At 37.3% G+C, this 21,941-nt stretch overlaps 1 non-coding gene across 1 annotated transcript; it reads left to right on the top strand.

Annotated features, from left to right (window-relative positions):
• The first annotated feature begins 18,824 nt into the window (after positions 1 to 18,824).
• On the top strand, positions 18,825 to 18,900 carry TRNAF-GAA (transfer RNA phenylalanine (anticodon GAA)). The gene has a single exon. It is a non-coding gene; the product is annotated as a tRNA-Phe (tRNA).
• Positions 18,901 to 21,941: the final 3,041 nt, after the last annotated feature.

Here is a 21,941-nt window from a genome sequence, read left to right as displayed (position 1 = left end):
CCTGATAAAGGCACCTATGGGATCTGATGCTTTCTGCTCCTCTCACCTTCTCAGTCTCTCTCCTCTCTAAAAATGAATAAATAAAATCTTAAAATTAAAAAAAAAATTAATCCTTAAAAAAAAAACAACGATTGTTCTTGCCTTGGTGTTTATGCCCAGCAACAGCTTTGTAATTTGTGATAGAAAAGATAACCATTTTGTGACGGAGGAAGAATTAACATCTTAGACTAACAGTTCATCTCATACACAGGATAAAGGTAAGGTAACCCGATTGTGAAAAAAAGGTCAGGGCAGTAAGGACAGCAGCCAGAGTAATTTCTAAAGGGAGAAGAAAGCTTCCATATGCACACACACACCCCACAGCAAGTTTAAAGTTCATTGAAAATTGGGACAAACAGAAACTAAGAATCTAAATTAAAATTCTACTTCTGGAAAAACTCCAGGGAATGGTCTTGAGACGTCAGGTTAATTACATTATTCTTTCAGTGAGTCAAAAGAAATTGTGGATAATTTTGAAGATTACAAACAATAGCTAATAAAATCTTAACATTAATTACTATTTGAAGTTAATTTCAGATAATTATACATTAGACAATATTAAAGGATTGTTTATCAAAACAACTTTTGCAATTATCATCAAAAAGTTACCTGGAGAAGTCTAAGGCTAGTGGGTCACAGCTATTGATGCATATTTTGATAATCTGCCTGTCATAAATATGGTTGTATTCATAACTTGTAAAGTTAGGAGAGTAAGCAAAAGTAATTATTTCTCTTTTTTTTTTCTACAATATAGCTCACTGCCTAGTGAGGTATATTTTTAGAGAGCTAAATGATTATTATTAAAAGATCATTGTTAATATTAAAGAAAAATTTCACCTAGCTAACTAAGGTAATGAGTAAAAGAACTATAAGTTACCAAATTGAAATATTATTGAAACTACTGGAAAATAAAATAAATACCAATTAAACATGAATAGTTGGGGAGAAACATTATATCTTGTGGAAAAATTAATTTCTATTTCAAAGCAGGAAATAATGTATTTTATTGTATGTCTAATGTATAGTTTTCTATTCTTCAAAGCATGTTAACACAATGCAAAGACCAAAGTAATTTTATAGAAAACCGGAATATTTATAGGCTCACTAGAAACATAAAATAGAAAATTCTTCTTTTAGTGTTTTAGACCATATAAGATTTCAAATAGAAATCTGTTGCAAGGGGATTTTTTTTTTTCTGAAGCTGGAAACGGGGAGAGACAGTCAGACAGACTCCCGCATGCGCCCGACCGGGATCCACCCAGCACGCCCACCAGGGGCGATGCTCTGCCCACCAGGGGGCGATGCTCTGCCCCTCCGGGGGGTCGCTCTGCTGCGACCAGAGCTACTCTAGCGCCTGGGGCAGAGGCCAAGGAGCCATCCCCAGCGCCTGGGCCATCTTTTGCTCCAATGGAGCCTTGGCTGCGGGAGGGGAAGAGAGAGATAGAGAAGAAGGGTGGGGGTGGAGAAGCAAATGGGCGCTTCTCCTATGTGCCCTGGCCGGGAATTGAACCCGGGTCCCCCGCACGCCAGGCTGACGCTCTACCGCTGAGCCAACCGGCCGGGGCTGCAAGGGGATTTTTTTTATTAACATATTTGTGCTAGGCTTTGTATGATTCAAAATTTATATATATATATTTTTTTATGTCAGAAGGGTTATCAGTCTTCCAGTGCCTGATTTGTTCTATTCTTGTTAAAGAATAAAATTCCAAAGTGCATATTTTTTCTGTTACTTTGTCATGCAAGAGTGCAATCTTCTCTCAGCGTTGTTTTCTCAGACTCTGTTCTGTCTTCCCAGAATTCAAGTGCGCATTTTCACCACCACTGATTCAGTTGAAGGACGGCCCCAAGAGAGCTGCTTCTTCAGGTCCACAAATCTGTGTAGGCATTTCTATGCTGTCATTTTCCAACTCTCAGTCAGAGATCAATTGTTTCGTTCTGTTAGTTTTCCCCATATGGCCTGTAAAGTTTGTTTCTTTCTAAATAAATCCAATTTAGCATCAGTGTGGTCCTTTATCTAATGTAGTTTTTCTCCTGAGAAGGGGGAGCAGTCAATGTTATCACTGAGAACATCAGCAGTGTTTTTTGCAGCATCCTCCCTGACAACTAAATTTCCCTCTCCTCCCTTAACTGACTATCAATACTATTATCAATAAGTTCTTGCTACTCACTGAAGTTTCTAGAGCAGGGGTCCCCAAACTTTTTACATGGGGGGCCAGTTCACTGTCCCTCAGACCATTGGAGGGCCGGACTACAAAAAAAACTATGAACAAATCCCTATGCACACTGCACATATCTTATTTTAAAGTAAAAAAAAAAAAATGGGAACAAATACAATATTTAAAATAAAGAACAAGTAAATTTAAATCAACAAACTGACCAGTATTTCAATGGGAACTATGCTCCTCTCACTGACCACCAGTGAAAGAGGTGCCCCTTCCGGAAGTGCGGTGGGGCCGGATAAATGGCCTCAGGGGGCCGCGTGCGGCCTGCGCCCGCGGGCCGTATTTTGGGGACCCCTGTTCTAGAGTATTAGTATTCTTATTCCAGACTTTTCATCTGGGCAGGCATTCGACATTCATGCTTGTGATGTCATTATTTTTTATGTTCTTTCTTTTAGTTTCTTAGCAGATTAAAATAATAAAACAAAAATACCCCGAACACAGGACTCTGATGCACCTATTTAGGTCTCCGCTATTCAAAGTAATAGCGTATGTGAAAAAGTGTGACTAGATCTAATTTATACACAAGTTCTAGCTCCCTGATTTAAAGCTACAATTGAATCCTTAGTAGATTTTTTTACATCAAGAGATGTACAAAAAGAATTACCTGAATAATCAATTCATTTTAATGATATTTATTTAATTTCAGGATCTATTTATGGTGTATTTCTGTATTATTTTGGATAAGCTTCACAGCATCACTGTGTTGGAATTTATCATTTGAAGTGGAAATTGTATTGGATACACAGCCTTTGAACTGTTATAGAAGAGCATCAAAAAATAAATGAACAGGCACGAGACTAATGTTTGTTGACTGGGGTAGGAGGCAACGTGCTGCCTGTGGGAGCCTGCAGCAGTGTAGGATGAGAGACAGGAACAATAGTGACTCTCTTGTACATTTTCCCACCAGTGTCGGTAGCAAGAGTATTCAGATTTCACACCAGAGACACCTTAGACAAACTCTTTTTCTCTCTTTTGAGACATAATACAAATTATGTATGATTGTTGAAGGTATTTCTTTTCACTCAAAATAATTTACTTCTCATGGATGGGGAGGAAAATCCAGCTGACTCTTAGACAATATTTTGAAGCTTCACAAATCGAGATGTAGTAAAATAATCAATTTTGGATTAAAAAAAAAAGACAGATATTTATGTGTGGAGCTCCTGAACCATTTAGCAATGGCAATTGAATTTTAAAATTTGTTGTATTGATCAAACAATTAATATTTTGATTTTGATTATAGAACTTTGCAATGTAAAAAGTTGAGTAGTTTTTTTATACTATTAAAAAATATACGCAAGAAATCAAATAGTAGATAAAGATTTGTCTGAATATTTTCATTCCAACAGATATATTATAGCTCAAGATATTCTATTGGAAAAAGTTACCTCAGTTAAATTTATTATGTTGAAGTATGTTCTGTTGTTTCCACTTTGCTGACTTTTTAATATAAATAGATACTGGATTTTATCAAATGCTTTTTCTACAGCTATTAATATGATCATGTGATTTTTATCCTTAGTTTAGTTTATGTGGTGTCTCATGTTTATTGATTTGCAGATGTTGTACCAACCTTGCATCCCTGGAATAAATCATACTTGATCATGGTATATCAGCCTGAGAAGTGATCCCACACACAATGGCCAATAGCAATCAAAATTCATTCAAAACAGAAGGCCTTCCATATTGTCGGTAAAGGCATTAATTGGTAAACTAAGATAACAAGAACTTCATCCACTGTTGGTGGGAATGTAAAGTAGTACAACCATTATGGAAGAAAGTATGGTGGTTCCTCAAAAAACTGAAAATAGAACTACCTTATGACCCAGCAATTCCTCTACTGGGTATATATCCGCAAAACTCAGAAACATTGATACGTAAAGACACATGCAGCCCCATGTTTATTGCAGCATTGTTCACAGTGGCCAGGACATGGAAACAACCAAAAAGCCCATCAATAGATGACTGGATAAAGAAGATGTGGCACATATACACTATGGAATACTACTCAGCCATAAGAAATGATGACATCGGAACATTTACAGCAAAATGGTGGGATCTTGATAACATGATATGAAGCGAAATAAGTAAATCAGAAAAAAACAGGAACTGTATTATTCCATACGTAGGTGGGACATAATAGTGAAACTAAGAGACATTGATAAGAGTGTGGTGGTTACAGGGGGGAGGGGGAATGGGAGAGGGAAAGGGGGAGGGGGAGGGGCACAGAGAGAACAAGATAGAGGGTGACGGAGGACAATCTGACTTTGGGTGATGGGTATGCAACATAATTGAACGACAAGATAACCTGGACTTGTTATCTTTGAATATATGTATCCTGATTTATTGATGTCACCCCATTAAAAAAATAAAATTATAAAAAAAAAAAAAAAGATAACAAGAACTTCAAAATCTATCAAACTTTGAGAACATTTTAACACATTAATGACTTCTTGTCAGACTCAGGTATTATGGATAAATACAATAAAATTCCACTTACAAGTTTTGTTCTTAATTGTGATCTTCCATATTCTAGAACAAATTGACAGTATAGGACGGTGATCCTTGCTCAGCTGGTTAATAAAGTAAAAACTATTTTGATAATAATGTTTTATGTTACACAATGAATCAATGTGACTGTTTTTAATGAGTAAATAAAGGTACATATTAAAGTTTTCTTAGTTTTAATTTTTAATGTAATAAAGACCAATATTCACCATCCTCATTTTAGAAAACAACAACTCCTTAAGATCCTCACTAAGTTTCAGAGCATAAGAAGTTCTGGGGACCATCAGGTATGGAAAACCTTTTGCCTTAAGATGAAATGTTTGTGTTTCTCTGTTAGCATTGCTCCTAGCATAGTTTCTGTCACTTATATTAATTATAAATTCAATCAGAAGAGCTGACTTCTACTTTACTGAGAAATCTGGAGAGTGGAAAATTGAGATCTGTCTGTCATACTGAAATAGATGACAGATTGCAGATGAGTAGAGCTCACAAATACAGACAACATGTATGTAGTTGTTCAGATCCCTTTTACACCTTCTTATAATAACAAAGACAAAACATGCATAAACAAGACCTACGAAAGCCTGTCTGTATCATATGTAAAATAAGGAACCAGAAGTATGTACACTCAAAATTACACTTAATAATAAATGATCCAGTATGTATTTTTTATAGAAATTAACCAAGAATTCAATGATTATTGATTCATTGACTTTATGGCAGTCTTGTATTTTAAACAGTCTAAAGATACTGGAAATTATCTTCAAGTTCACATACTACAAAACCACAAAGCATACTACATGAATATAATTTCTGTTGAAATCAGACATTTGCCAGAACCATAATTCAATTTAGTTGAACAAAAATTGTATTTTTAATAGTTGTAAATATTATGTAACATTAATGTTAGCTTATTTGATCTGTCAAGCTCAACAAGTACAGGAAAAAGAAGAGTACAATACAATGTACACTTTAATTTTTGTTGCTATGATAAATCAAAGAGGAGACTTCATTATTTCACCTCCCTAGCTTACCCCATTCCTCTTGTTTCTCTAAATAAAGCTTTAACATTTTAGTTTATGTAATATATTTAGTGCATGACAGCTTTTAGAAATATAAAGATTTTCCCGCCTGACCAGGGGGTGGTGCAGTGGATAGAACGTCGGACTGGGATGCGGAAGACCCATCCAGTTCGAGACCCCGAGGTCACCAGCTTGAGCGTGGGCTCATCTGGCTTGAGGAAAAAGCTCACCAGCTTGGACTCAAGGTCACTGGCTCGAACAAGGGGTTACTCGGTCTGCTGAAGGCCCACAGTCAAGGCACATATGAGAAAGCAATCAATGAACAACTAAGGTGTTGCAACAAAAACTGATGATTGATGCTTCTCATTTCTTTCCGTTCCTGTCTGTCTGTCCCTATCTATCCCTCTCTCTGACTCTCTCTCGGTCCCTGTAAAAAAAAAAAAAAGAGAGAGAGAAATATAAAGATTTTCTCAAGTGTTTAGCAGTTGTTGAATATCATTCATTTAATAATACATTGGTTCTCATCTTGCCACAAATGCTAATTTTATAATACAATACATTCTAATTTCAATAATACTTTATTACATATTCTACATTGTAATGCATTCTTAGTTCTAATTTAATTTGATCAATTTCTTTTAGCATTCCTTCCGTTTTGTTAACTCTTTATTTGCTAACAGAAAGAGACAGATCATGAGAGGAGAAGAACCCACAAGCTGCTGTAGCTCTGCTGTCCTCACTGGTCGCCACCCAGCCAGCCTCATTCCGGCAGCCGTGTCCTCTGGGTTCCTCACACTATCTAATACATTGCTCTGCTGCAGTATTTCAGTGTGCCTCTAAATTCACTGCTGGGCTTTATATTTTCTCCCTTAATTGTAGCTATTTGAGAACAGAAAGGAACTCATTCGTTTTTAAGCATCAGAGCTATGCTTTCTACCAGGAAAATATGTACTTTGCATTGAATAAATGTTTGGTGAGTGAGTCAGTGAGTGACTAAGAACTGGTTCTGAAACTGACATTTTGTTTTCGTTCAAGTTGAACTTAACCAAAATGTTATTTTAAAAAAAAGAGAGAGACGTCAGAGTAATGGCGGAGTAGGAAGCGATACCGATAAATCTCCCCCAAAACTCAACAAGATCTTCAACCAGAAACAGAAAAACCTATACTTGGAGCTTCCAGATTCTTCGCAATACACCCAAAGGTATGATTGAGTGAAAAATTGGCTAAATATATAACCAAACCCCGAAGGAAATAGGGAGTAAGAAATGCTCCGCCTTCCTCACTAACCTAAACAGGGCGGCTCTCTCTGGTAACTGTGAATATAGAAACTGAGGCGGGCAAAGGGGGTGAATAGATCCAGGCCACCGCAGCAAAAACGGCCGAACCAGGCTGTGGCTCAGAGATCCAAGCCGAGGAAAATCTGATCCTGTGGCAACCCGGGCAATACAAGCTAACACTCGCGCCAAACCCAAACAAAGAAAGACAAGCGGAGCGGCCATTTTACCCGGTCTCCTGGTCGGTGCGCAGTTAGTGGAAGAGAGATTTCTTCCTAAGCCGCGGAAGTGGGTGCCCGTGTTGCCCCACGGAGAGGCAGGGTCAGAGGCCTTTCTGTGGGCTGAGGGCAGAGTCTCTGGGCAGCCCCAGCGCCCTGGGAAAGCCACGCACGGGAGGGAGTGAGAACTAATCCCAACGGTGGAGATTTTCCGTGCTGGAGGCTGTTTCACTCAGAGGGAACTGCGGCCGGCCTCATATCCTGGTGTGCGCGCGCAGATAAGGAGTGAGCAATTCCTCCGAGTGCCTCGGCAGTGCGCGCCCGTGTTATCGCACAGAGGGGCAGAGTCAGGGGCCTTTGTGTGGGCCAAAGCGGAATCTCGGGCCGCCCCAGCGCCTTGCAAAAGCCGCGCACGGGGACGGAGCGAGACTCAATTCCAACGCTGCAACTTTTCCCTGCGGTTGGGGGTTTCACTCAGAGCGTGAGACTGCTGGCCGGATATCCTGGTTGCAGACAGTGAGTGAGAGTTTCCTCCAAGCGCCCCGGAAGTGGGCGCCCGCTTGTGTTACCGGATAGAGTGGCAGAGCCAGAGGTCTTTGAGTGTGCGGAAAGCCCGCCTGATTATGCTAGCAGCTCTGACTGACTGAGCCTTACCCAGAGCCCTGTGCTGAGTGGAAATAGAGTGGGGAGTTGCCAGCAATTTGAGCCTCTTACTATCCAGGCAGAGGCAGCAGCAACCCCATACCTGGACTATCAGGCTACTAATTGAGGAAGGAAAGACTAGGAGAAAGGCTCCAGGAACACAGACTCTCTCACTGTTGGAGCCTATAAATGCTAATGAGACTCGACTCCCAACGAGAATAAAGCACAATACATGACATTGCCATAGAGACTTATCAACTGCAAACCTCTACCTGAGCATGCCAAAGGGGCAGAACCCGGGGTACAGAGTCACCGACCAGGAAGAGGGAGAGAAAAGAAAAAGCAAGAAGATAACCTCTCAAAATCAAGAATAATCTGCAGACTTTATAACCTATCCCATTTTATTATATTTGTTCGTTTGTTTCTCTTATCTTCATTCTTGAGACTTTTTTTTCCTCCTCCAATTTGGCCGATTAACTCTCTACCGGTCTTACTCTCTCCTCTCCTTGAACTACACTACCCATAAGTGTTACATCTCCCATTATCATTTCTCTTCTCTTCCTTTCTCTCTATGAGGGTTGCACTCCAAAACCCTTAACTCTCTCTCTCTCTCTCTCCTTTCTTTTTTCTTCTTTTAGTAGTTCCCTCTTTTTTTCTCTCTCTCTCTCTTTCTTTTCTCCCTCTATATTAGTTTCTTCCTTTCTCCTTTACATCTCCTCTCATTCAAACCTCAATAACAAACAAATTATCTTATCTGGGACTCAAACCTATGTTTGTGGCATTTTGGGGGGTTTTTACTTCACCTTTTTAACTCACTAGCAGTGCTCCTATCCCTGGCTCTCCATATTATCTAGTTCTTGTTCCACTAAATACAATAGTAAGTTTTTAATATGTCCCCCCATTTTTCCATTTTCCTCTTATTCCTCTCATCATAACTCTTAGAAAACCAACACCTAAAAGTAAATCATTTTATTCTTGACCCAAATTTTTTCCTTATTTGCTTTTTGTGGGTCCATACACTCTATTTTTTTTCTTTTTTTTTTTTTCCTTTTTTTTTTTTTTTTTTTTTTTTCTTTCTCTCTTTTTTGCCCCTTTATTACTTTTCCCCAATTCAGGCCCTCCATCACAGGCATTGTTTGTTATAACTCACAGTCCACCACAAGATTTTCTCAAGAAAGAGGGGAGAGGAGAGGAGAGGAAAAAAAGAGGGGGGGAATAATTTCCTTTTTTAAAAAATTTTTATTTTATTTTATTTTTCTTTATTTCATTATTAATTTTTTTTAAAAAAAAACAACTCTTTTCGATTTGTTATTTTTTATTTTTTTTAACTTTTTATTCTTTATTAAATCTCATTAATACTATCAACAAAACCACCCTCAGATGCCATTAAGGAAGAGAAAATTGAATATCATGGACACAAAAGAAAGAGAGGTAACACAGCTAGATGAGGAAAAATCTATGGAGAAAAAATTTAATATATTGGAAACCTTGGAGCTAAATGACAGAGAATTCAAGATAGAAATCCTAAAAATCCTCCGAGATATACAAGAAAACACAGAAAGGCAATATAGGGATCTCAGAAAACAACTCAATGAACACAAAGAATATATGTCCAAGGAAATTGAAACTATAAAAACAAATCAAACAGAGATGAAAAACTCAATTCACGAGCTGAAAAACGAAGTAACAAGCTTAGCTAATAGAACAGGTCAGATAGAAGAGAGGATTAGTGAAATAAAAGACAAGCAACTTGAGGCACAACAGAGAGAAGAAGAAAGAGACTCAAAAATTAAAAAAAATGAGATAGCCCTACAAGAATTATCTGACTCCATCAAAAAGAATAACATAAGAATAATAGGTATATCAGAGGGAGAAGAGAGAGAAAATGGAATGGAGAACATACTTAAACAAATAATTGATGAGAACTTCCCAAGCCTGTGGAGAGAACTAAAGCCTCAAGTTCAAGAAGCAAACAGAACTCCAAGTTTTCTTAACCCCAACAAACCTACTCCAAGGCATATCATAATGAAATTGACACAAACCAACAGCAAAGAAAAAATTCTCAAGGCAGCCAGGGAAAAGAAGAATACAACATATAAAGGAAGGCCCATTAGATTATCATCAGATTTCTCAGCAGAAACTCTACAAGCTAGAAGAGAGTGGACCCCAATATTTAAAGTCCTGAAAGAGAGGAACTTTCAGCCACGAATACTATACCCATCAAAGCTATCCTTCAAATACGAAGGAGAAATAAAAACATTCACAGATACAGAAAAGATGAGGGAATTTATCATCAGAAAACCCCCACTCCAGGAATTACTAAAGGGGGTTCTCCAATCAGATACAAAGAACAAAAAAAAAAACAGAGCCACTAGTAAAAGCTCCAAGAAGAACACAATAAAACCAAATTTAAACTGTGACAACAACAAAAAGAAAGAGGGGGAGAAGACGGAGATTAACAGTAGCAAAGGACGATGGAGTGCAAAAGTACTCACAAAATAGTTCGCTACAATGAACAGGGTAGGGACCCTTTTCATTACTCAAAGGTAACCACCATTGAAAAAACCACCACAGAAGCACATGAGATAAAAAAGATAGCAACAGAGGAAAGATGTATGGAATACAACCAAATAAAAACAAAAGATAGAAAAACGAAAGAGAAGGATCAAACAAGACACAAAACTAACAGAAAGCAAGATATAAAATGGCAATAGGGAACTCACAAGTATCAATAATTACACTAAATGTAAATGGATTAAACTCACCAATAAAAAGGCACAGAGTAGCAGAATGGATTAAAAAAGAAAATCCAACTGTATGCTGCCTACAGGAAACTCATCTAAGTAACAAGGATAAAAACAAATTCAAAGTGAAAGGCTGGAAAACAATACTCCAAGCAAATAACATCCAAAAAAAAGCAGGTGTAGCAATACTCATATCGGATAATGCTGACTACAAGACAGGAAAAGTACTTAGAGACAAAAATGGCCATTTCATAATGGCTAAGGGGACACTGAATCAAGAAGACATAACAATTCTTAATATATATGCACCAAACCAAGGAGCACCAAAATATATAAGACAGCTACTTATTGATCTTAAAACAAAAACTGACAAAAATACAATCATACTTGGAGACCTCAATACACCGCTGACGGCTCTAGATCGGTCATCCAAACAGAGAATCAACAAAGACATAGTGGCCTTAAACAAAACACTAGAGCACCTGGATATGATAGACATCTACAGGACATTTCATCCCAAAGTGACTGAGTATACATTTTTCTCCAGTGTACATGGATCATTCTCAAGAATTGACCATATGTTGGGCCACAAAAACAATATCAGCAAATTCAGAAAAATTGAAGTTGTACCAAGCATATTTTCTGATCATAAAGCCTTGAAACTAGAATTCAACTGCAAAAAAGAGGAAAAAAATCCCACAAAAATGTGGAAACTAAACAACATACTTTTAAAAAATGAATGGGTCAAAGAAGAAATAAGTGCAGAGATCAAAAGATATATACAGACTAATGAAAATGACAATACGACATATCAGAATCTATGGGATGCAGCAAAAGCAGTGATAAGAGGGAAGTTCATATCGCTTCAGGCCTATATGAACAAACAAGAGAGAGCCCAAGTGAACCACTTAACTTCCCACCTTAAGGAACTAGAAAAAGAAGAACAAAGACAACCCAAAACCAGCCGAAGAAAGGAGATAATAAAAATCAGAGCAGAAATAAATGAATTAGAGAACAGAAAAACTATAGAAAAAATTAATAGAACAAGGAGCTGGTTCTTTGAAAAGATCAACAAAATTGACAAACCCATGGCAAGACTTACCAAGGAAAAAAGAGAAAGAACTCATATAAACAAAATCCAAAATGAAAGAGGAGAAATCACCACGGACACCGTAGATATACAAAGAATTATTGTAGAATACTATGAAAAACTTTATGCCACTAAATTCAACAACCTAGAAGAAATGGATAAATTTCTAGAAAAATACAACCTTCCTAGACTGAGTCAAGAAGAAGCAGAAAGCCTAAACAGACCTATCAGTAGAGAAGAAATAGAAAAAACCATTAAAAACCTCCCCAAAAATAAAAGTCCAGGCCCTGACGGCTATACCAGCGAATTTTATCAAACATTCAAAGAAGACTTGGTTCCTATTCTACTCAAAGTCTTCCAAAAAATTGAAGAAGAAGCAATACTTCCAAACACATTTTATGAGGCCAACATAACCCTCATACCAAAACCAGGCAAGGATGGCACAAAAAAAGAAAACTACAGACCAATATCTCTAATGAATACAGATGCTAAAATACTAAACAAAATACTAGCAAATCGAATACAACAACATATTAAAAAAATAATACATCATGATCAAGTGGGATTCATCCCAGAATCTCAAGGATGGTTCAACATACGTAAAACGGTTAATGTAATACACCATATCAACAAAACAAAGAACAAAAACCACATGATCTTATCAATAGATGCAGAAAAGGCTTTCGATAAAATACAACACAATTTTATGTTTAAGACTCTCAACAAAATGGGTATAGAAGGAAAATATCTCAACATGATAAAGGCCATATATGATAAACCATCAGCTAACATCATATTAAATGGCACTAAACTGAAGGCTTTCCCCCTTAAATCAGGAACAAGACAGTGTTGTCCACTCTCTCCACTCTTATTTAATGTGGTACTAGAGGTTCTAGCCAGAGCAATCAGACAAGACAAAGAAATAAAAGGCATCCATATCGGAAAAGGAGAAGTAAAGGTATCACTTTTTGCAGATGATATGATCCTATACATCGAAAACCCCAAAGAATCCACAAAAAGACTACTAGAAACAATAAGCCAATACAGTAAGGTCGCAGGATACAAAATTAACATACAGAAGTCAATAGCCTTTCTATATGCCAACAATGAAACAACTGAGAAGGAACTCAAAAGAATAATCCCCTTCATGATTGCAACAAAAAAAATAAAATACTTAGGAATAAACATAACAAAGAATGTAAAGGACTTATATAATGAAAACTATAAACCATTGTTAAGGGAAATCGAAAAAGATATAATGAGATGGAAGAATATACCTTGTTCTTGGCTAGGAAGAATAAATATAATCAAGATGGCTATATTACCCAAAGCAATATACAAATTTAATGCAATTCCCATCAAACTTCCAATGACATTTTTTAAAGAAATAGAGCAAAAAATCATCAGATTTATATGGAACTATAAAAAACCCCGAATAGCCAAAGCGATCCTAAAGAAAAAGAATGAAGCTGGGGGCATAACAATACCTGACTTCAAACTCTATTATAGGGCCACGACAATCAAAACAGCATGGTATTGGCAGAAAAATAGACACTCAGACCAATGGAACAGAATAGAAAGTCCAGAAATAAAACCACATATATATAGTCAAATAATTTTTGATAAAGGGGCCAACAACACACAATGGAGAAAAGAAAGCCTCTTCAATAAATGGTGCTGGGAAAACTGGAAAGCCACATGCAAAAGAATGAAACTGGACTACAGTCTCTCCCCCTGTACAAAAATTAACTCAAAATGGATCAAAGATCTAAACATAAGACCTGAAACAATTAAGTACATAGAAGAAGACATAGGTACTCAACTCATGGACCTGGGTTTTAAAGAGCATTTTATGAATTTGACTCCAATGGCAAGAGAAGTGAAGGCAAAATTTAATGAATGGGACTACATCAGACTAAGAAGTTTTTGCTCAGCAAGGGAAACTGATAACAAAATAAACAGAAAGCCAACTAAATGGGAAATGATATTTTCAAACAACAGCTCAGATAAGGGCCTAATATCCAAAATATACAAAGAACTCATAAAACTCAACAACAAACAAACAAACAATCCAATAAAAAAATGGGAAGAGGATATGAATAGACACTTCTCCCAGGAAGAAATACAAATGGCCAACAGATATATGAAAAGATGCTCATCTTCTTTAGCTATTAGAGAAATGCAAATCAAAACGGCAATGAGATACCACCTCACACCTGTTCGATTAGCTGTTATTAGCAAGTCAGGTAATAGCAAATGTTGGAGAGGCTGTGGAGAAAAAGGAACCCTCATACACTGTTGGTGGGAATGTAAAGTAGTACAACCATTATGGAATAAAGTATGGTGGTTCCTCAAAAAACTGAAAATAGAACTACCTTATGACCCAGCAATCCCTCTACTGGGTATATATCCCCAAAACTCAGAAACATTGATACGTAAAGACACATGCAGCCCCATGTTTATTGCAGCATTGTTCACAGTGGCCAGGACATGGAAACAACCAAAAAGCCCATCAATAGATGACTGGATAAAGAAGATGTGGCACATATACACTATGGAATACTACTCAGCCATAAGAAATGATGACATCGGAACATTTACAGCAAAATGGTGGGATCTTGATAACATGATACGAAGCGAAATAAGTAAATCAGAAAAAAACAGGAACTGTATTATTCCATACGTAGGTGGGACATAATAGTGAAACTAAGAGACATTGATAAGAGTGTGGTGGTTACGGGGGGGTAGGGAGGAATGGGAGAGGGATAGGGGGTGGGAGGGGCACAAAGAAAACAAGATAGAAGGTGACAGAGGACAATCTGACTTTGGGTGGTGGGTATGCAACATAATTGAACGACAAGATAACCTGGACTTGTTATCTTTGAATATATGTATCCTGATTTATTGATGTCACCCCATTAAAAAAATAAAATTATAAAAAATAAAAAAAAAAAAAAAGAGAGAGACAAATTTGTTTTTTCTCATTGATTTTGAAACCTTTCTGTCATGTCAGATTCCCATCCACTCTGATGCTCTTTGATTAAAAAAAAAAAAAGCTCTATTGTGAAAAAAAATTTTTTTGTTTTAGTTATATGTAATTAGTTTTATCCTCCACCACTAAATCAAAGAGAAAAAGTCCTGACCTTGTTAAATATTTATATTTATGGGTGAAGCAAGACATTTGCAGCATCAATAACAAATCCTCCGGCTGACCTAAAAGAGCACTATATCACTGCTTTTTCATTTGCTGGATCACTCAATAACTCTCACTATGAAAGGACTTGCTCTGCCCACATTACATCTTTTTTTGCTCAGTGACCTTTTCATTGATCTCTATATTTATTCTTTATAGGTTTCTACTCTTCTTTCTTGATTATTAAAGTTATTCTATGGATTGAGTGGCACAACACTATTTCCTTGAGTAATTGCCATCAACCCTCTGTTAATAAAATTGAAAAAAAAATTTTTCTTATACCTGTAATTTTTTTTCTATTCTAGAATGAATAGCGATTATAAAGAAGACAGTAATAGTTATTAAATATGGTCATTGGCTGTTATTTGATTCATCTCCTGGACTTCCTTTCTGGAGCTAAAAAGTTGAAATAGCTTGTGCTTTTTATTTTAATATATTTCAATTTTATTTTATTGTGCAAAGTTTTGATAGATAATTTTATTTTCACACTATAGAATAAGGATGTATCTTACTAGGAAAATGGAATTGTAGTAAAGAACATCGGGTAGAGTGCAGAGTCTCTGGATGGGTCAGAGAGTCAGGCTTCAAAGTAGCAACCAGACTCCTCAAATTCATTTTGAGGATATTTTAGCAATAAAACCAGCTTTTACTGATGGGCACCCACACAGTAGCTTGCCCAGGCTGTCCATCCTGCACACTTGGCTCTGGGGCCACAGCTGTCGTGCAGAAAGGCAGAGCTGGGTACCTCATCTTCATCTGTCTGTCTGATATTTTGTGCTTGTGTTGACATACCTACTCTAATACAGGGATTCCTCACATATCCATGACCTTGTATCACATTACAGTTTGTTCAGGTGCTTATTGTGCTGACACTTTCCAGGAAGGCAAAGAAAGCAAGTTTTCTGATTCCCACCATAGAAAGATGGAACACATAGTGTAAGAAATGATTGAAAAATAAGAAAGATGTTCATAGATGTTAAGGGGTCACACATGTTCATGGCAACAACTCCCTACCTTCCTACCATCATCACACACCTTCCACCACTCTTTAACCTCTAAAAGTAAATAATGACCTCACTCACACTAAGCAGCCATCATTAACTAAAAAATAAACATCCCCATTTTTCCCCAAATTGCACATGCCAGTGTCTAATTACTGTAATTGGTTCTAGTTCTGATTTTGCTAGTTCCATCACAATCCTACTTTGATATCTATAATCTCTGAATTAGTAACCATCACTACTACACCATATATAGAAAGCAGTAGAACACAATAGGGGCAAAAGAAAGAAAGAAAAATGGATCAAATAAATAAATGACAAAACTAGAAAGGGATTAAGAAGTTGTTACACTTTCTGTTTCTGAAATTGATATGCAACCGGTACTTAGATTTCATAATTTCACTAATGGTTCAATGTTCCCTTTTATCCTTTTTCACACTTCAGCTGATCGTGATACTTTACCTGCAGTGAGCACTGAGTTTTCCTTCTGGAGGTTTCTGAGCTCTGATGTCCCTTACTGGGTGAAGTCATTAAAATACTCCAGGTGCTTTAAGCATTAGACATGGCGGTACTAAAAGGAGTTCTTACCTTCCTGACATATATCTCCTTGTGTCTAGGTTGTAACATTAATACCAAAAGGTACAAGAAAGTCAAAAAAGGTTTTGCTAGTAAGTAAAGAAGGACAGTAGTAAGAGGGACCACTTTTACTGCCCCCCTCCCTGTGGATCTTGAAATCATGAATTTTGGATGTGGGAGAACTATAACATATACTGGCTGTTATCTCAGAACACACAACAAATACTATTCATAACATCTTCACTTGATGCCCACTAGGTGATGAGTGAATCTTTCTGTTCTTCTGTAGTAATTGATCCTATGGAAGGGTGAAAAGATTCACTGAAGGGTGCACAAAGGGAAAGGAAGCTTTGGACCTTCAGTAAATAGATTAAGGAGTATGCAAAGAGGGTGATCTTTTAGATCCTAGTCCAATTGAGTCTTCAAATTCTTTAAACATCAAAGGGTTGTTAATTAAATTTTGCAAAATAACCAATGCATAAAAATAGCTATACTATTCTACAACTTAGGGCTTTAAAAATCAGAGATGTAGCCAAAGATTAAACTTTTAAATGTTCTTTTCTAATTAGAGGAAGGTTAGGTGCTTAGAAATTTTTGCAAGCCTAAGTATTGGACAAGACTGTTGGAGGTACTGATGGGATATGTGGTAAGTCCTTAAAGTGTGATGTCATTGGTCTGTGGTAGGCTGAAAACAGGCCACTCTGGTTCAGGGGCTTGTTAGAGAGAGACACAGCCTTAGACCATTAGATATATTCATGCAAATATACTGCTCACAAACATTAGGGGATATTTCAAAGTGAATATGAAGTAACAAAATATCCCCTAATGTTTGTGAGCAATATATAAATATTTGGAGCAGATGAGTGCTTAGAGCGGCTTGTCCTCTGTGGTTTAGCATTACAAACATTCCCAAATCCAGGTCTACATTTCACATACAGACCTAAAAAATTTTGGGTTAATGAGTACTTCAAATAGTTTGTCATTCAAACCAAGAGAAGTGTCATTTAATAGCTTCGTAGGCAGTGTTTTTATTAGTTATTCTTTAATCTATTAAATGTGTTTTGAGTTGAATATACATGTATAAAAATATAATAATACTATAAATAAATGTAATATCAACATTTTTTCTAACCATTTTATGAAAAAAAAATAAATTTAATGATATTCAAATGAACTTGAGAAATTAAGTAACACATTACTGAGGCTTACCTTAAAATAGTACATTGATTGTTAACAGTGTTTTCTTTTCTTTTTTTATTTTGTTTTCTTTTCTTGAGAAATCTGAAGCCTGAGATATCAGTCTAAAGAATTAAACTAAAATTGCATATTGTTGATAGTGAAGAGGTTGGTCATCGCCATCTATTATTGAACAAAAATGGGCGACAATGGGGAAAAGAGCACAACTAATTTCTGATACCAAAGAGTGAGCCCTTTCCTGTGAGTCAGGAAACTGGTGGCCTCAGTTGGCTAAAGTTAACAATGTCAACTAATAGTTAACAAGTACTTGGTTCTTGCTATATTTTACATGTATCACTATATTTTATTCTGAACAAATGCTCTATGAATTAAGTACAATGACATTTGCCAATTAACAGAATAGGAAATTGAGCCTGAGACAAGTGAAGCCACTTGCTTAAGGACATATATTTTTGTAAATGGTGGTATTCTTTATTTCAGTGCCAGCACTTTTAACCAACATGGGCTACTTAGAAAATTTATAGTAATTGATCACATCAAGGTATTCTCAGTCATTCTGGTAGCAAATTCTAAAAAGAATTTCTGATTTTCCATGAAAATATTTATAAAATGTATTCTTTAGTTAACTAGTGTCAAGCTTTGGAAAGCAGAAGAACACGATGATCTATTTTGGTTTATTGGGAGTTTACAATGACTAACCTGAGTCATTTGAGCTTTTTATTCTTCACACACACACACACAGACACACACACATACATACACACAACATAGTACACATCATGATGTTATGTCATGTGTAGTTAGGCAATAATGTAGGCCATTTAAAAAGCTACCAACATTATTTAAAAAATACAGGTTAATATAAAGCATTCCATTTGGATCTCTTTATAGTGTCAAAGAATTTAAGTAAAAACTAATATGAAGGTCTAGAAGAGAGTTTAAGCTAAAAGTTTAGAAGGAAAGACTGTAAGATAAACCAACTGAGTTCAGATCTTGACTCCACCACTTAAATTAGCTGAGCATTGGCAAGAGCTATCTCAACTCTTGATGCCTAACTCTCCTCATCTGTTCAGTGTTGCTTGAGGATTAAATAAATTGGCCCTGACCGGCTGGCTCAGCGGTAGAGCGTCGGCCTGAAGTGCAGGGGCCCCGGGTTCGATTCCTGGCCAGGGCACATAGGAGAAGCGCCCATTTGCTTCTCCACCCCCCCCCCTTCCTCTCTGTCTCTCTCTTCCCCTCCTGCAGCCAAGGCTCCATTGGAGCAAAGATGGCCTGGGCGCTGGGGATGGCTCCTTGGCCTCTGCCCCAGGCACTAGAGTGGCTCTGGTCGCGGCAGAGCGAGCCCCGGAGGGGCAGAGCATCGCCCCTGGTGGGCGTGCCGGGTGGATCCCGGTCGGGCGCATGTGGGAGTCTGTCTGTCTCTCCCCGTTTCCAGTTTCAGAAAAATACAAAAAAAGGAAAAAATAAATTAATATGTATAAACACTTTCTTTTACACACATTATATATTTACTCTTATTATTAAAACAAATATTTTGGCCACTTAAGAAGAGTCAAAATTATAAATGTATTAATAAAACAAATCTATGTAAATATTAATAAGTTAAATGAAGACAGGACTCAGGACGACTGGGAAAGGAAAAACTGAAGTGATATGGTATGTGAACAGAGAGATAAAGTTTAGGACATGTGACTATGGTAAAAGAAAGAGGTGTTTGATAGAGAACACTGAGAAGTACTTAGACATGTACTTGAGTGAAAGCCCTTTTTTTTTTTTTTTTTTTTATTTTTCTGAAGTTGGAAACAGGGAGAGACAGTGCGACAGACTCCCGCATGCGCCCGACCGGGATCCACCCGGCATGCCCACCAGGGGCGACGCTCTGCCCACCAGGGGGCGATGCTCTGCCCCTCCGGGGCATCACTGTGCCGCGACCAGAGCCACTCTAGCGCCTGGGGCAGAGGCCAAGGAGCCATCCCCAGCGTCCGGGCCATCTTTGCTCCAATGGAGCCTTGGCTGCGGGAGGGGAAGAGAGAGACAGAGAGGAAGGAGGGGGCGGGGGTGGAGAAGCAAATAGGCGCTTCTCCTATGTGCCCTGGCCGGGAATCGAACCCGGGTCCCCCGCACGCCAGGCCGACTCTCTACCGTTGAGCCAACCAGCCAGGGCTGAAAGCCCTTTTTTAAACTTCGTGTCATGCTGATATTCATGTTAGGAGCTGCAGGCACTTTCCTAATGGGACCCAAACTCTAAATCATTCTATTATGATGGCTATAGTTGCACAGTTTCCCTTGCTGACCTTCCAAGTTTATGATAGCTTATCTCTGCCCTTCACAGCACACTGTTAATGGGGTCAATTCTTCATGCCAGGTAATACTTTTAAGTCTTTTTAAAAGCATGTCAATCCATCTAAGTTTTATACCTATGGAAGTCTAAAAAACCTTATAATTGTTTTTTCCTCTCATTCTCTACAACTTCATAGTAACCATACAAAGAAATTAAATGAAAGAAAGAGACAATCGAATAGTATGGAAATGCAGGAAGTTAAGGTCAAGTCTTTGCAAAAAATAATGCCACTATTTAATTTATATTACTCCATTCTGGCACAATAAAATGTTTTACAGAATTTTTTTTCAAGGAAATAATTTGACTTTATAAAATATAATTTTCACTGAATTTAATCCCATTGACTAAAGCATACCAAGTAACATTGCTGCAACAAATACACTGAAGAAAGATAAAATGACATAGCCAACATACTCATCTATTTGTTGTCTTCCATATTTCTATGCTTTCAGCCATTATAATTGAGTTAAATGGGGACTAAGTTAACTTAATAAATTGTCTACTTATTCTTTTGTTTTTCATTGACTCAGATCTTATTTATTTATTTTATTTTATTTTTTTTACAGGGACAGAGAGAGAGAGAGAGTCAGAGATAGGGATAGATAGGGACAGACAGACAGAGAGAGATGAGAAGCATCAATCATCAGTTTTTCATTGTGACACCTTAGTTGTTCATTGATTGCTTTCTCATATGTGCCTTGACTGTGGGCCTTCAGCAGATCCAGTAACCCCTGCTCCAGCCAGTGACCTTGGGTCCAAGCTGGTGAGTGTTTTGCTCAAGCCAGATGAGCCCACACTCAAGCTGGCGACCTCGGGGTCTCGAACCTGAGTCCTCTGCATCCCAGTCTGATGCTCTATCCACTACGCCACTGCCTGATCAGGCTGACTCAGATCTTAACATTTTATTTTTCTAGGAGGTATCTTAGGGAAAGTAAGAGATCACATTAACAAACAAACACATAATTTGAAAAGCTTTTCAATTACAGCATCTTGGAGGCAGAGCATAAAAACAAACAACCAATACTACTATCAATATTACTACTACTACTACTATCAATATTATTACTACTACTACTACTATTACTATTACTACTAGCTAACATATAAAGTACTTGCTACGTCCCAATACAGTCCTAAGTGCTAGACATATAGTAACTCATTTAATCATCACGGCAATCTAATGAGGTAGGTATTGGTATTAACCTCACTTTTTAGATAAGGGAACAGAAGCACCATTAGGCTAAAATAATTTAACTGAGGAGACGGAACTAATTAGTAACAGAGCCAGAATTAAAACCCTGTTTCTTGAGCCATAAAACTTTTACTGTTAGTCCCCGCATTTTACTGTCTCCAGAAAATCTGCCCTATTCCAGTTAATTTAGCAAGTGTACCTTGCAGATGTTCCATCATGACAATACTAACGTGGTGTCATTTAGATGTTTTCCTGATGAGCTTACTGAAGGCTGGCTCCAGATCTTAGACCTTCGCTTCCATTATCTCTTCCAGTACCTGGCATAAAGTAAGACATCGACTAAAGTTTATTGGATGTATGAATTGATGTTCCTTGTGAATAGAACAGTCTTTCCTTAAAGTTCATGGAGCTAATTTTATTCAGGTATGTCTCACCTGCCACATCTTCAGAAAGGCCTTGAAAACATTCAGGAACTAATTAAAAATCAGCCTAACAACACATTCTGTCCTCTTAACTTGTGTTATATTTTCTTTCACATTTTTTACTGACATTCATTTTATTGACTTAATCTGTTAATTCTCTGCCTCAAAATCTGTAATGTAAAAACTATAACATATTTTGTTTTGTTTACTCCTCTATGCTCAGTGGCTAGCAAGCATCAAGTATGTACTAATTGCTCAAT

Source organism: Saccopteryx bilineata, chromosome 5 (assembly GCF_036850765.1).
Source record: "Saccopteryx bilineata isolate mSacBil1 chromosome 5, mSacBil1_pri_phased_curated, whole genome shotgun sequence".
Lineage (NCBI taxonomy): Eukaryota > Metazoa > Chordata > Mammalia > Chiroptera > Emballonuridae > Saccopteryx > Saccopteryx bilineata.
Note: the sequence above shows the minus strand (reverse complement) of the source record. Positions and strands in the feature narration are given on the sequence as shown.